The sequence below is a fragment of the Manacus vitellinus genome, unplaced genomic scaffold, assembly GCF_001715985.3.
Source record: "Manacus vitellinus isolate BGI_N305 unplaced genomic scaffold, ASM171598v3 scaffold_18_pilon, whole genome shotgun sequence".
Taxonomy (NCBI): domain Eukaryota; kingdom Metazoa; phylum Chordata; class Aves; order Passeriformes; family Pipridae; genus Manacus; species Manacus vitellinus.
Window position 1 is genome coordinate 12,625,465 of NW_021939324.1, and position 15,885 is coordinate 12,641,349.

The window sequence follows — 15,885 nt, forward strand, 5'->3', positions numbered from 1 at the left end:
TTTGAAGAGTTCTATATTACAGAGTTTAAACAGTTATTTTCTAACATTTAAGATCCTTTTTACACAACCTAAACCCAGGCTCTAAATGAGCATTTGTTTATCTCATCTTTATTTAAGCTACTTTTCAGTGCTAATTGATGGCATTTAACTTTCCTATATTTATTTTTCATCAAAAGAATAAAAACATAAAAAAACCTTGAAAACATAAAAATCCTCTACTGAATAGTTTTCCAAGATCATTATGGTATCTATAAATCTTCTTCAAAAAGTTAAAGGACAAATAGGAAATTCTATGATTCCATTATCCAGCCTGCAGCTGCATTTTCCCCAAACTCTACACCCATCTATCAACAACTAATAGGTATGTATGTACAGAGTTACCAAGCTCTGTTTTGGCTGATTGATAGCTGATTCTTTATTAAGGCCCTATCATGCACACAAATACAGGTACGCCTGCAGAAGCTTCTGCAGGCTACACAAGTATGCTCAATTATTTTTTTTTTAAATTCACCTTCTAGTTCCCTTGGAGGTAGGCAAGCGCTCTGAGCGGAGGTAAGCAGCAGAAAGAGAGCCATCAGTCTCTTACAAAAAAAAAAAACCTCAAGAAGCTTGAAGCTTGAGTCTTTTTTTGACCTGTCTTATGCTTACGTGAAGCCCTACACACATTTCCACAGCGAATCCTGTCGTTTCAGACAAGTATAAATGAATAATGTCTGTTACGAGACAGTATTTTCTTCCATGAAAGCAGATACGTAAAATATGGCATCAAGCTTCAGCAGAAAGTTTGGGCAAATAATCCCACGAACATAATGACAGATTATAAAGAAAGCTAGAAGGAAGTCAAGAGATCATATTTTCCTTCCCCCAAAGAGGTCTATTATACCTATATTACCCTTATTGCTCCAGTCAGGTGTTTGTTTCATCTGTTCTTAAAAGCTGATAGCGATTCCACAACTCCTGTGCTTCACTGTTGAGAGATGCTAAGGCCTTCAACAATTTCCAAGGTAAATCCCCCTTGTTCCAACTTAAACACATTATGTCTTGCTGTACACCCCAAGAACACACAAAACACTTTTACTTCCAACTCACAGCAGATGTTCCACACACTGGAAGATTTTCACAAACATCCCTCAGCCTTTCATTCTCTGGAGTAAATAACCCTAGCTTGGTAAATATTTTTCCATATACCATGTCAAATTTTCAAACCAGTTGATAGCTGTCATTTCCTCTCAGCTGATCCATCTCAACACACAGAACTCCAATAAAAGGCCTTATAAATTCTGTGTGGGAAAGAATAATGATGCATGTTTTGCAGCTCAAAACATCTGCTTTCCAGCATGATGTACCCACTGACCCCCATCAGCATCACACTGTAGATTATCACAGATCCTCTTCTGCAAACTGACACTTATCCAACTATCTTGCACTTGAAAATCAGATTATTTTCTGGGCTGTTCTATTTTACTTGGTATAATTTCTCCAGGTTGTCAGAATGATTTTGAAACCCCATACTGTTCTTCAATATATTTGCATTCTTCTCAGCTTGTTGCCTGCTGCAAACTTAATAAACACCATCTATTCCATCACCTAGGTCACTAATGAAAAATAATGACTAAAACTAGTCAACCAGATTTATTACATCTGCAGCCCAGTGCAATTTCCTGGTTAGTGTTTCTACCCTATAAGCAATATAGTAAAAGGTTCTCAAAAATGACGATCTCTCCACCCCATGCCCTTACCCCACCAAGACAGATTTGCTGGTACGGCTTACTGGTAAAACTTGGCTTAAAAAAAAAGCCAACAAAGTTCTGACTTATAGAGCACTAATATAAAAGCTTTCTGGATTTAGATCTACACAAATATATTCTTGGTTCTTCTGACAGGCATTTCAACCATAGAAACAGCCATACTTTTAAATGTAAATTAAAACATTTTAAGTGTCTCATAGCAGTATCTAGGAGAGAAGTACTCTCACAAAATATGACAATGATCTATAGAAATTAATTTTCAGTAGCATCTTGATATTAAGAAGAATCACAGAGCAGTTGAGGCTGGGTCTCAAGGCCATACCTACACATGAATGTAGAATATGCCTGGTTTAATCTTGTTTCTATTACATGCTGTGTTGAAGTGAGATATAAGTCTAGTCACCTGACTGCAAAATAGTACCACATAGCAGAGGGGAAAAAACATTCCCAACGTCTATGTTCCCTGTACAACTTTTACAAAGCCACAGGAGAGTTCTTCCATTCAGGCTAGAACAGCAGGAGCTTGTTTCCAGCAGCATGCTCAGCCCCATGTCACAGACACCTGGAATAGCATGTTTGTCTCAAATACCATGCTTGCCTTCACTGCCTAGGGGCATGGCCACACTAAACATTCATGAGTGAAGCCGCTGGGATATGAGGAAATATGATTATATGCAATTACACTGCCTCTTGCACTGTTGCAGTCAACACACAATGAAATATAAAGTAAGAAACTCCAAAAACCTGTGTCAGCCTTTTAGAGTCATTTGCTTCCCGTAGCAGTTTATCTGCCACCCTTTTCAGGCAAGCATGACAATAATATGGATCCACTTATCCTCAGCACACTTTTTCACCTTTTCACATGCCTGTGAGAGCTGTCACAACACACCCTGTTGAACTTCACAGATCTAAGCTTGACTAGGTGGCTAGGAAAAAATACGGTAGAGAAGCAGAAACCCTACAATATTTGGGAGAAAGGGCAAGAGGACAGAGATGGCAGAGAAGAGCACATAGATAGCAGGAATGTGTGCTAATGCCAGGTTGGCTGCTGCCACAACTCAATGAGCAAAAATTCTTTAAAGACTACACAGAGGCAGAACTCCTTGATTAGCTCTTATGGAACAGAATGGTATCATGTCAAAGCAACATTTTCCTTCTCCAAACCTACTGCCATCCTGCTACCATCCATCCCCCCTTTCCTTTTTAGCCTGCCACAGAAGCCACCCACCTTCCTGCTGCCCAGACTTTTGGCTGAAGTAACCTATTCTGTTTCTGCAAGCTCCAGTCTCTCACTGAGCCATCAACCCCGCCCTAAGTACTGCACATGCTGCCTGCCCCTCAATTTAGTCCCAAGAGCCACCACCATCCTCCCATACACAAAGCATTTAGCAAACAGGTTCTTGGTATGCCTATCTCCATACAAAAACTACATACACATGAACGAGTTCTGCAAGCCTAAACCTGGCTCAGGATCCCTGTCCCAGGTCTCAACTTCTCTTCCTCAGAGAACATATCTGCAGGTAAGGTGCATGGCTTTACATAGAGGCTGAAAATACAAAGAGATGGAAAACCTCCAGTAAAACAGAAACGTGTCAAGAAGTCCATTCACATGACCCATAACTCCCATGGAGAAGGGAGGCAGATACTACGTTAACAGGGCCCAGACGTTTTAGGCAGAGACAGAACTGGTAGTAGATGCAAAAATGGCCACAGCCACAAACATAACACCGTATGTTCACAAAAAAAAAAAAAAAAAAAAAAAAAAGGGGGTGGGGAAAGAAAGAAATAGCCAACTTAGCTGTAGAGCAGGCAACAGAGACCCTGCTGCCGCACTGTCATCTGCCTGCTTTAAAACTTCTCTCTATGGACACATAACTGCAGATAACAAATATACTAATGTCGATTATGATAAGCAACAATACTGGTTTAGAATACTGACAGTAGTAAAAAATGTTCAAGTTTGTTTTTCATAGGAAAGAGGGAGGGGAAAGAAGACTTCCCTCCTCCTCTGAGACAAAACAGAAGTGGCTCATTGGGATTTCATGATCTTCACTCATGACATCTGTAGAAAGTCAGCCTCTACTTTATATAATGGAATGGCAGTAACACTGCAAGTTTCAAAGGGAAAATCAGTAATGCCAGAATGCATGACAGCAGATGCAGGGCAGGCAGATTTCTAATGTTCGGCATTAGAATACAGGTCATATTACTGCTACTACAGGAACAAATAAAGAGTGCCTCTTTTCTTAAGGTAAAACCAAACATTTATTTGTAGTCTCTGCCTCACTGTTAACCTCCACCAAAAAAAACAACCAAACGAACAAATAAACAAGCAAACAAAAAAAAAAACAACTTCTCATTACAATTCGTTAAGCAGAGCACAGGTTCATCAAGCCAGCATGTAATCTGCCCAGAGCCCAATCATGGCCCCAATCCTACAGAAGCTAAATGTCTGCAAGCAAGAAATTGCACAGCCTCAAAAAGACCTCTCTGTAGGTTAAGAAATTATTCAAATCTTTGTAGCATCAATGCAAAAAAAAATCAATTCATCAATACAGCATAATGCAGCCTATATCTTGCAATTCGTGAGGACAACTCCTTTGTGACAATTCTTTTTGACAAATTTCAGACATTACTTAACTTAAAAACTGGACTTCCCGAAATTAATGGCACTGGGGGAAAAAAGAGTGTACAAGATGCTGTTTCAGTATATCAGATTTTCAAGGTTTACTATTAAAAATTCAAGCTGTGTTGACTAGCAGTGATTAGCCACAATGTTCTTCTGCCAGCTTTCTCAATGCATAAATACTTTCTTAGGTAGCAGAATAAAACAGGTGGTTATATGGTCATTTGTTCTTTTCGTGTATATGATACAATTTTGCAGAATAAAATCAAAGAGAAAGAATTTTACACGCTGGTAGTGCAATGTCTGTTCACAAAACAAACAAGAGGACACAGCCAATGCTAACTTAAGAATGTTAATATGCATCTATCACATTTGCCACTGACAGTCAGAACTGAACCACACAGTTACCTCATTCATAAAATAAGTTACCCCTAGACCCCACCCTGCTGTTCAAACATCACTACTCCCTTGCCTCAGCAGCTCACATTTCCAGCCATTAAACTCCCCTACCACTTTCTATATGCTCTTGCTATATATCCTTTGCTGCTTCTGTGCACACAGAAACACTGCAAACACCACAAACTGCTGGTTCAACAAGTAATGCAGGATACGAGAACAGAACCCAAAGACACAGAGGGAGCAGTTCAGTGAAAAAGTCCGCAAGCAGAAAAGGCTGCTCAGGGGAGCATGGGACTGACACGTGGGGAACAGCAGGATAGCCAATTTGTCAGACCTCCATCCCATTACTCTTTTCTTGCCTTGTTTTGCCTGATTGACTGTTCAAGTTTTAGTAGTGAACTAGTAAGATTTTTACTGCTATTTCTTTGTAGAGATTCAGTTATTTTAGCACCTTGGCACCTGTTTTCACATCACCAGCAATCCACTAGCGACGAGATCTGTCCCTCAAACCAGGTTGAACCTCATGCTATAAAATAATTATTTGCATGTATAAAAATATTTTAAACTATTGTACTGCATGAACATTTTTCAATTTAGGCAAAGCATGTAGGCACCCAGATACTTAATTCTCTTTGCTTCCACCAAGCATCATGTGACACCCCCATCCTGAAATTCTGCAACATGCCTACAGAACTATGGCTTGACCCTATAGGCTGATTTAATTTTGCTTTTTCCCTGTGGCTTAAGTCTGATCAGAGTTTTGATAAAGAACTACTTAAGATTATTTTTCATTCTTGACCCTGTCCTGTCTTTGCCTAAGTAGCTGAAACAAAATTCCAACAGGGCACAGCACACTCAGTGTGCTGTGGAGAAGCACAGTATCTGGTCACTTTACATTACTTAGATACCACAGCACTCATAGAACAACAGCAGATAAATACCACGTTATACAATTAAGCTTTAAAGCATGACCACCTCATTTTCTAGGCATCAATCCTCCAGGGAGATTGCTATTTGAAAAATTTTGTTATGTATTTGAATAGTTTTTAAATACACAAAAAAAGTCATCACCAGCACCATCTGACTTTTTTTTCATGTATAGATAAAGGCTGTGTGCATGCACACACACAGATGAGCATGAATTTAATAGTTAAAGGGTACCACAAAGCTTTAAAATACTCACAAGTAGTATATGTAATCTTTCACTGAAAAGGGACACGATGAATTACATTGAAATAGAGCATTCCTTTCTCTAACATGTGATGTGATAAATCATAGAGGACATAACTGTATAAAATCCACACATATACTAGTAAAATCTGAGTTAAGAGACAACTGCAGATACAAGTAATAATATTAATATTGGTGTAAATGAAGCAGGGATGCAAATTTATGTGTGCAAGCACCAAAAAGACCCATCAAAACAAGATTAAACAGAATGACCTATACTGATAGCCAAGGACACAACTAACAGCAATAAAATATCAAGGGATGTGTTGTTTACACCGAAATCAGGCCTGTGCTCTCCACAGCACAGACGACTTATCTGCAGAAGACTCTACACTGACTGACAACAGGAAGGTGGCAACAAGGCTACCCAGCACACTGTACATTCCGCTACTCTACCTGTTAGCCCAATACAACTCTAAAAGAAGGAAACACAGACAATGGGCAGCAGACTTGCAAAAACATGTATGGAGGCTGAAGTAAGCAAGATTGTGAGGGAAAAGAATCATGTCACAGCAACTGTTGGCTCCTAAATCATATAAAAGACATAATCAAATTTTTCTTTGTCAATCACAAGGAACCCAAGAGATGCAGGGGAAAAAAAATTCAACTCAGTGACAGCAGTAGAAAACCCCCAAAAGGTAAGGACAGAAATAATGCTGGTAACAACACTAAATACGCATTTTAAGAATCAAACATGGGCTATGGAATGTATCTCTCAGGGCACAATCCATCCATATTAGAACAGAGAAATTCATTACTTGGCAACAATATTTAATCTATGCCATTCTCCAAATTTAAGATAACAGGTCACCTATAAACATATCAAATTTTTTATTATATAGAAATCTATGTGCACACAGAAACTGTCAATCAAATACCAGTTTTGTCCTTAGAGCCTTAGAGCTCTTCTCTTTGTTTTTCTTAAGCATTGTAGGCACGATCTCATAATTCCATTCCACTCAATGGATCATTCCCACTTTTTCCCTAAGGGGAACTGACAGTCCGTATTTTTCACTGATAAAAAACTTGCTTACGAAACTGTTTGTAACTTTCTTGAAACTTATTTAATCAAGTGCCTAAGCAAGAAGTGGCTTTAACTAGTGTTCCTCTTGAATTCTTAGCTGGTCACAATCTTATGTTGCTGTTATCCAAGGATATCAGCTGTTTCACTGTAACGTATAAATTAGTTTAATGAAAATTCTGTGAACAACTTTGACATTTCCACAGGAGCAAGCAGATTACATAAGTGCTGGTACTGAACCTGAGTCCATATTTTATAATTACTGAAATTATTTTCAGAAATGTCAGAAGGACAGATGCAGCAAAAATAAATACATAAAAGAGGTCCTCTCCAAATTAAACTGAAATTGAAAAAAATTAACAAAAGAAGACAAAAAGATGTGGGGGGAGATGGCAGGCCCATGGAACCCCTGGGCCCCCTGGAAGCGGAAGAGCTGGAGGCATTGAGGGGAGTAAGACCATTCCCCTGAGAAAGGTGGAGGTGGCTGCATATTCCCATGGAAGTGGCCCTGAGAGTTGGACAGCACGATGTGGGGGGAAGTCACAGCCCCACAGCTGAAGTCTGAGGACTTTGGAGTACTGTGGAGTGTTAGGCCGTTTTTCATGGGAGCAGTGAAGCCAACCAGATAATCCCCATGGACACAGCCTTGAGCTGTGTGCAGGTGCACATTCCTTAGTACTTTTGTAGAAAGATGTTTGTGTTATGTGTGTGAGAAAGTAGAGGTAGGAAAATCTAATAAACGGCTGCCTGCTGCTCTGAGCAGGCAGACATCCCTTTGTCTCACGATCCTCATGTGTGTTGTGTGTCTTCTTCCCCCCTTGGACCGGGACCCTTTCGACAGATACCCAGCGACAGAAAGAGAACAGATTTAGTCTGGAAAAGTCAGGTATTTTACTTCTAGGTCAGGTACTTTAACCATGGAAGTTCTAAATAAAGGAGAAACTGCCTCTAGTCACTCATTTCTTTTATGTGTTTCTGTTTCTGACAGCTCCTCTCCACCTCAGAGAAGCCCAATTAATTTGTTTTTTTAGGAGAAGAGCATTTTAAACCAGAATGTACCTACTCAAAGCTAAGTTTAATTTTTGTGCCACAACCTTTGAGTTCATGCCCTGTCTCTCTCCTGTTTTTATTTTGCTGAACTCTGTGGGTATGGTAAGGAAACAAATCAGGATAAGGATCACTCATGTCTTAATTCAGTGATGGAAACTCATCTGCTTTAACTCACACCATGCACTGAGAGATCACCTCTGGCTACCTACTTCAGCTAGATACACTCTGAATGTCTAAAGCATAGTGATTTGTAGATGTTATCAGACATAACCTGGTTCATCAGAGAATTTGCATGCTTCATAGACAGACAACAGCAACACTTAATTCTGATCAAATTAAATCTGTATTTCTGAGTCTGGTTTAACATTAAACATAAATGTCTTCCTTGGTATCTGGAAGTGTTTGGTGAAAATAACAAATCAGTAAAAATATCTAACAAGATATAAATAATCCATCTCTACAGTGGCAGTGTGCAAAAATGTACTTCAGTATAATTTTCTAATGGACTTGAAAGTGGGATACTAACAGCTGTGCAGATTTACAATCATGTTAAGCTTATATAAAGTCAGTTTTGCTACTGGAGACAGCCTGAGAGAAAGCTCCCAGATATTCATTTTGCCTCCATGCCATCACAACCCGTTGCCAGAAGGGCATTTGTGCAGCTGGGCAGTTAAACATGCTGAAGAACCTGCATGAACCAGGATCAGTTCTGCCTGTGTCCACTGGACCACTTGTGCCAGCACAGCCAGGGCATGCTCTGAGCATGGAAAACCTCACTTCTTTCTCAACCACCATCTTTATCTCTGTTTATGCAAACTATGCTAAGGTTGCTTACCCCTGAATCAGCTCTCCTTGTCCTGCCTAAAGCTGCATCCTTGGCATGCCACTGGCTCTGAAGCTCCAGAATACAGTGTGTTGTGCCTCCCTAGAGCCATTCAGGACCTCTAGATGTTTTTCACAATGAAAACATAGGACTTTTCACATTTTGAAATTCAGTCTTCGTGTCAACATGCATAAAACGTGCAAATACAGCAGCCAACATGGCCCATGCACACCATCTCTGATGCCACAGCCATTGTTAACCTCAGCACTGTGAGCCCTGTTAAACAAGACAGCAGTATCAAAGATACTTAAAAATACCATCTGCAGAAACCTAAGCGCTTTAATAACTAGATATGATTATGCTGACAAGGGGCTATTTCTTTACTATACTTTAATAAAGTCTCAGCAACATTACAGAAGGTGCACTTGCATCTCAGTGATCAGCCACAAAAATATGTATGTGAATGCAATTGAGGTGACTACACTGCAGTCATTTTTCAAACTTAAGAGAAAAATATCTAATAAGATTCAATGTCAAACATCCTAGCAAGAGTAAGCAAGGTCAAGTTTCAAGAGCCACTTTCTGCTCTGGCTGAAGTCAACAGGAGTTTAGCCATTAACTTTAAAAGAGTCTGTCTTCTGCCCACACAACAGTTTCAGGTTACTATAAAGTACCAAGGACACCAAAAGAAGGCACCAAAAACCATTTTCCTTAACGGTTTTTTCACTCTGTCATTCCAATAATCAAATATTTGATGTGAAATTAGTTTTATATTTTCTTGATTTTTCCTAATTAATAGGTTTGCTTATTGTCTAAGATTTCTTATGCATCAGAACCTAAAACACAAGTCTTTTCCTAGACAGTAGATATCCTATGAAGTACAGACTTCTGGTATGCCATTTACGTCAGAACAGCAGAGCACTTAAATCCACTTTCCCAGCAGTTAGTTTCAGTTATTCACATACCTAACCTTACTATCACCAAAAGCTACACAGAAATATCAAGTTGAAACCGAGTAACTAGCCCCTTGTGCCAGAGCTTAGCGTTTTGTTCACAATGTGTCGTCACACTAACACAAGCTTATTCACGTACAGAGATTGTCTTGTAGTACTAAAGCACTTTTGAAAGAAAGCAGTAAGTGAACAGAGTTTGTTTCTTAAGACATGTTGTTATGTTCATAGCCCAATACTTTCTCAACAAATTACTAATAGAAAACAAGAAAATAAGACACACAAATAAAAAATACACGCTTTCAAACCAAACAGCTCAAAACTACTGGAAAATAAAATCCAAGGTACAGAAATTGTACAGATACAATTAAACTCAGTATCGGAATACATATTATCATAACTAAGTAACAATTTATACAAGAATATACAGTCTTTACTTCCATAATCAAAACAGTAGCTTAACAATCCTATACCTTCAGTAGAACTCATCTATTCTTTGTTCCTACCTTTTCATCCACAGGACTGTTCACAGAATTTCTTAAGGAAACAGTTCTACTTTCATGATACATGTATTTGATATCATCCATAAAGAAATCAGATTTTTTCCTTGATTTTTAACAAGAAAAATCTTCAATACTAAACAAAAACTTGAACGTAAGAACTTTTTGTCACTTTGAAAATCCCTCACATAGCTCCTCTAAAAGACAGGCATAAAAAGGTGACTGCACAATCCTCAGGTTTTCATTTACAATCTTCATTTCTTTCCAGGTATTCTAAGGCAGATCAAACACCACACTTAACCTCCATTTTAACTGTCCAGAGAAGAAGACTAGCCCACTCTAAAATCATAAAAACCATGTACTATACTGTGAGCACAATACAGAAAAACTTCATATACTTACAAACTTCCTCTTCTTGGAAGGCTCAACTCTTTCTGCAACAGAAAAAAAAGTTACAGTGTATTAGGAATAAAACATTTCAATTGGAAGTGGCCTTTTTAAGAAAAGTACTGTAATCCTGTCATCCCACTAGTAGCAGAGACAGAAGACGTGTTGTGACAACAATAAAAGATGATATATATTTTACATGTACCATCTTCTACTCTTATTTGAAATATTATCATTAGCAATTGGAAAAGTCTAGGCCTTTTTGTAGCAGCAATATTAAAATATTTCAGGCAACAGATATTATGGAAAAGCCTTACAGTCAGCTATGATGCACTGGTAACACTACTAAAATTTCCAAGAGTCAGTGACAAAGATATACTAAGTTCTTTCTAACACTGATCATTTGCAAAAGTTGTTAACAACAGGATCACAAGCTAAATAGATGACCATCACCACCAAGCTTTCTATACTATGTTCTTTAAGACAAAAAAGATGAAGTACATAACAGTTTTGTCCACTATAAATAATTATAATTGATTACAATCTTCTACAAAGTACTAGCATAACAACAGAAACACTGTTGTTAAACATTTCTAAAACTCTTGCTGAGAACAATTAACAACTAACTACTTTTTATGTGACTGGTCAGATACCTCGATGTCAAATGGAAATTACAAACAAACATTTTACTGTTATTTTAGCATGGAAGAAAGCCATGAGATCCATGAAGTTTTGCCCATCAGAAACAAGTAAAATATATACACCCACAAGTAGATTATCTTCTGTTGTATAAATCACAGAATAGCTGAGGCTGGAAGATCCTCTGGAGATCCTCTGGTCTAACCTGTTCACAGCAGGGCCTATTGCAACAGGGTACTCAAAATTACATCCAGCTGGGATTTGAACATCTGTAAAGATGGACACTCCAAAACCTCTCCAAGCAATCTGCTGCAGTGTTCCACCACCCTCCTTTTTTTATTTCTCACATGAACTTATATTCTGAAAGCTAATTAGTTAAGTTGTCTTTGCAATCATGCCCAGCAGGGGATATCAACTACATTCAAACAAAGGGACAACTTGTCTGACATAGAGGTCATACAGTCAAGATACATGTGAAGTTGAAGAGCATCATGAAAGACAAGGTTGCATATGAGAATGGTTCAAGTTATATGGATGGATGCATTTACTCCTTTTACTGCATTCTTTTATATTTATTTACAGTAACCTCAAAAAAGGATGTTGTAAAGTTTCTACTCAGTTTCCATTCAATAAGTTATCAAAGGGAATAATTGCAAAACTCTTCCAAAAGTAGATACGTACATGAACTCTGTGTAAGTGTGCACACACAATTATTTCACACAGCAAAGACAGTAAAGTTATAGGTATTGATCAGAAAACATGTATGAAAATACAATCAAATGGACAAAAATAGTTCAGCCAGGCATCCTAGAAAAGGCCATAGGGGAATAAATAATTATGTATTCTTTAGAGAATTTTAAATGGTGTGCAGTAAATAAAGCCGGGGCTGCTAAATGAATGATAAGGCCTAAAATATCAAGTAGCTGCTCAATTCCTGAGCACCGCCTATCCTGTTCACTGAATGAGGCAGGAAAAAATAGTGTGAAACAATGCAATTAGAGATCACAACGCAAAGGCAAAGGAGAGCAGAATTAGGGACCTTGGTAACAAATTCTGGCACTTCCTAGGAAGTTCCAGCAACTGTTCAGAATCTGCATTTTAAAACAACACCTTTTAGCATGACATAAGCTTATATACACAAGAACAGTTACACCTGCATTATAAAGCTAATTCCCCTAAATTTAAAATGTCACACTCATCAGGAACAAAATGTAACTGCAAGTTAGAACCCATGTACTTCCCTTGGTATTTTTTCCTTGAATATTTACAATGTCATTGTGTTCAATTTCTAACACAAAAATTTACTTGTAATGCTAGGCACTGTCATACTGCAGCAGACAATGTTTGTGGAAAAACTGCCAAAATGTATAAGCAAGAATTATCCATGGGTTTGCGTTGCAATATGTACTTTTAATTTGTTTCCTATTAATCAGATTTTTTTTGTTTTGTTCAAGCAGGTTGTTTTGGTTGTAGTTCACCATTATAACAGCACAGCAAATGACAGATACTGCCTTCTGTAGACACCTGAAGTCACGTTAATCTCTTGGTGCATTCTCACACAAGCCATACTGAAACATTACTTTTGACTGCAGAATAAGATTATTGACTCACTGATAAAGATGTTAAAAACTGCCAAGATCACCCCATATGAAGTAAAAAATAAGCAAAACCTTAAGTATGTAATTCATACAGGATGATTTAGAAAACATTTTATTTCTAAGGCTGGATTTTAAAACAATATACATATAAACAAATGAAGGACAGAAATAAAAGAAATGTCCTTCCTGGATAAGATCTCTATCCTCATTTTTCTTATATATCATAGAAATGATATTAAAATTAAAGGTCACTTCTCTCATGCTTCTCCAGCTGGAGTGTCTCCAAGAAAAAAAAAGAATCTGAAATGTAGTAAACAGAAGCTTCTTTTTCTGTCTCAGATCAGCCTGAATTATTACAGTTCCTACATGATTTTTCTAGTTTCACTTAGGACTCACCTGCCTCAAAGATTTTTTCACAGCCTGAAGGAATTAACAGATTATCAGCTGTGTCAGTACAGGCCTTCTCGCTCCAGACAAGGCTCACTAACCTGATGCTAGCTTTGTAATAGTACAGCACAGCTCCACAACTGGATCTACACAAAACAGTTGCGAAAAGCATAAACAAGCTCTACATGGGGCTAGCCAATAGCTTAGATTAGAGAAATCATTTATTTCCTAGGTATATAAACACCATCCATTCTAAAAACCTAAAGATGCCACTTCTACCCTGTTACCTAGCTGTTTTACTCACAGCCATTGAAATGAGGATGAACTATACCACACCAAAAATCACCGAGTTCTTAAGGGTTGCAACACTCTGGCTCAGATCTCAGTTAAACTGCAAGTGACCCGCAACAACTGGCATTACAGCGTTTCCTTTCTGAAAGCCTCAAATGAAGACCCAAAAGACCTGTCTGTCCTAGTTCCGCTGCCCAGCATCCAACACATGCGGACTGCTTAAGGTAAAATTTAGCAGGGTCAGGACCTTCAGATCACCTACTTAGCAAGCAAGCACCTGGGGCATTAAAAAGAGAAAAAGATGTCTTTGCTTCCACTCGGCATGGCTTTCAGTCACCAGCCCTGTCCCAGAGGACACCACTGTGCGCTTTTGCCCTTATGCTACATGGAATTCTCCTCTGGCCAGTTCAAGTTGGGCTCGTTTTAGGACTGTGTTATTCCATTGCAGTAATACAAAGCAGATTAAATGGACCAGAGACTCTTGCCCTTGAGGCCCTGTATATTTCAAAAACTGTTGTCACAAAACACGATATACATTGCCTCAAGTTTAAGATATCTGTGCAAGCTGTACCAAATTGCTGTGATGTTACATTAAGAACCACGTGTACTGAATTTAATTGCAACTACCATTAATAAATTCAAACTCTACTCTGTGCATTTTACTATCAATAAAATGGTTTTACAAGCACAAGTGATTTCTGATTATTTCAGTAATTATGATTCTTCCTCTGGTTCTACACACCTGTGAAACACTTCAGTAGGGACAAGTTTAATATCTGCATCAGAGTGCAGATATTCAGCCTTATAAAAAAACCACACTGACCAAATAAAGCACAGTGAACTTAATTCTGGATCAAAGCCTTCACCCCACTAACTAGAAAGACGGTTTAAATAATAAAATTATATTAATAGATTTAAACGACAGAGGTGACTTAGACTTTATAAAACATTTAAAATACTGAATTTCATCCCCTATATGGGAGGAAGAAAAGATGACATTAACTTACTGCTTGTTACTAGATTCAGTTTTAAAGAATCAACAAGAAACTGCCACATCCATAAACAACTAAAGACAGAGGTAACGTTGTCAATACAGATTGACTTCAAAACCACAGTAAATCTGCTTCATCTTCCAACAACTGCAATGTTCTTTCAGAGTTTCCAGTTGTCCATAAAGTGGTCTGGAAAAACACACTTTTTCAAGACAAATTCCAGTAATGCACTCTTGAGCTGGGGAGGTGTTAGATATGGTAAGATTCATATGACCTTTTTTTTGATTTTTATCACTTTTGCTGTACCCATCCATAATAAACTGTAAGCATCTAAAGACTTTCTGGTAACATGTGTTAGATCTTAAGACTAGGTTAACATTGTAACATTAACACTGCATTAATAACAGTAGGAAGAAAAAAATCAGCAATGGCACACAATCCACCTTCTTATCATCATGACTGACAGCAAGAATTACTGCTTTGAGGGATGAATTTGAAGGATTTCTTCTTTAGCAATTACTACATTTCTGCTAAGATAAGATGGGGGACGACAGCAGATCTGTTGTGTGTCTCACACCAAATGTGCTTCTCCTGCTCTAAGTCTGTTTCTCTGGCAAAGCTCTCTATTGTTCTTATGACAACTTACAGTGTTTCCTAAAAAGCCTCTTCCTCAGAAATGGTTTTATAGTGATACCAGAGTGGGATTTTTCTAGCCAGGATTAACTAATTTTCAAAAAGATGAAGAAATATGTTCTTTGTCAGGTGTTCTCAAGGTTTTCAAGGTGTTCTCACTCAAATCTGATTTCTGTCAAAACAGATGCAATTATAAAACTGTTCTCACTTTCAGATGACCCAAGTGACTTCATATTAACACCACCTCTTTCTCAGCACTCTGAGTTTTAAGCCTGTCCAAGTTGCAATTCTATATCCACTTTTCTCAGGAAAACTGTACCGATACCATCTTCATTCGTAATGTAAGTCAATGCCTTATGGTGAAGTTTGATGTTCTGCCTTTCAGCGGAAAACTTTCTGATTCTTTTCATTCATTCAGATGCAGTCACCAGTATACCTGGGTTTTTGCTTGCTTAGTGTGTACCCTCATCAATTAAATCAAAGGTCATCTCTTCACAAGCACATTCAAGAATGAAAATTGCCACTACTGCACTGGCAAACACCAGAAGGTAGTTACCACTACTCAAGGAAGACCCCATTCAATTTCCACAGATTTTAATGGGGATATAGTG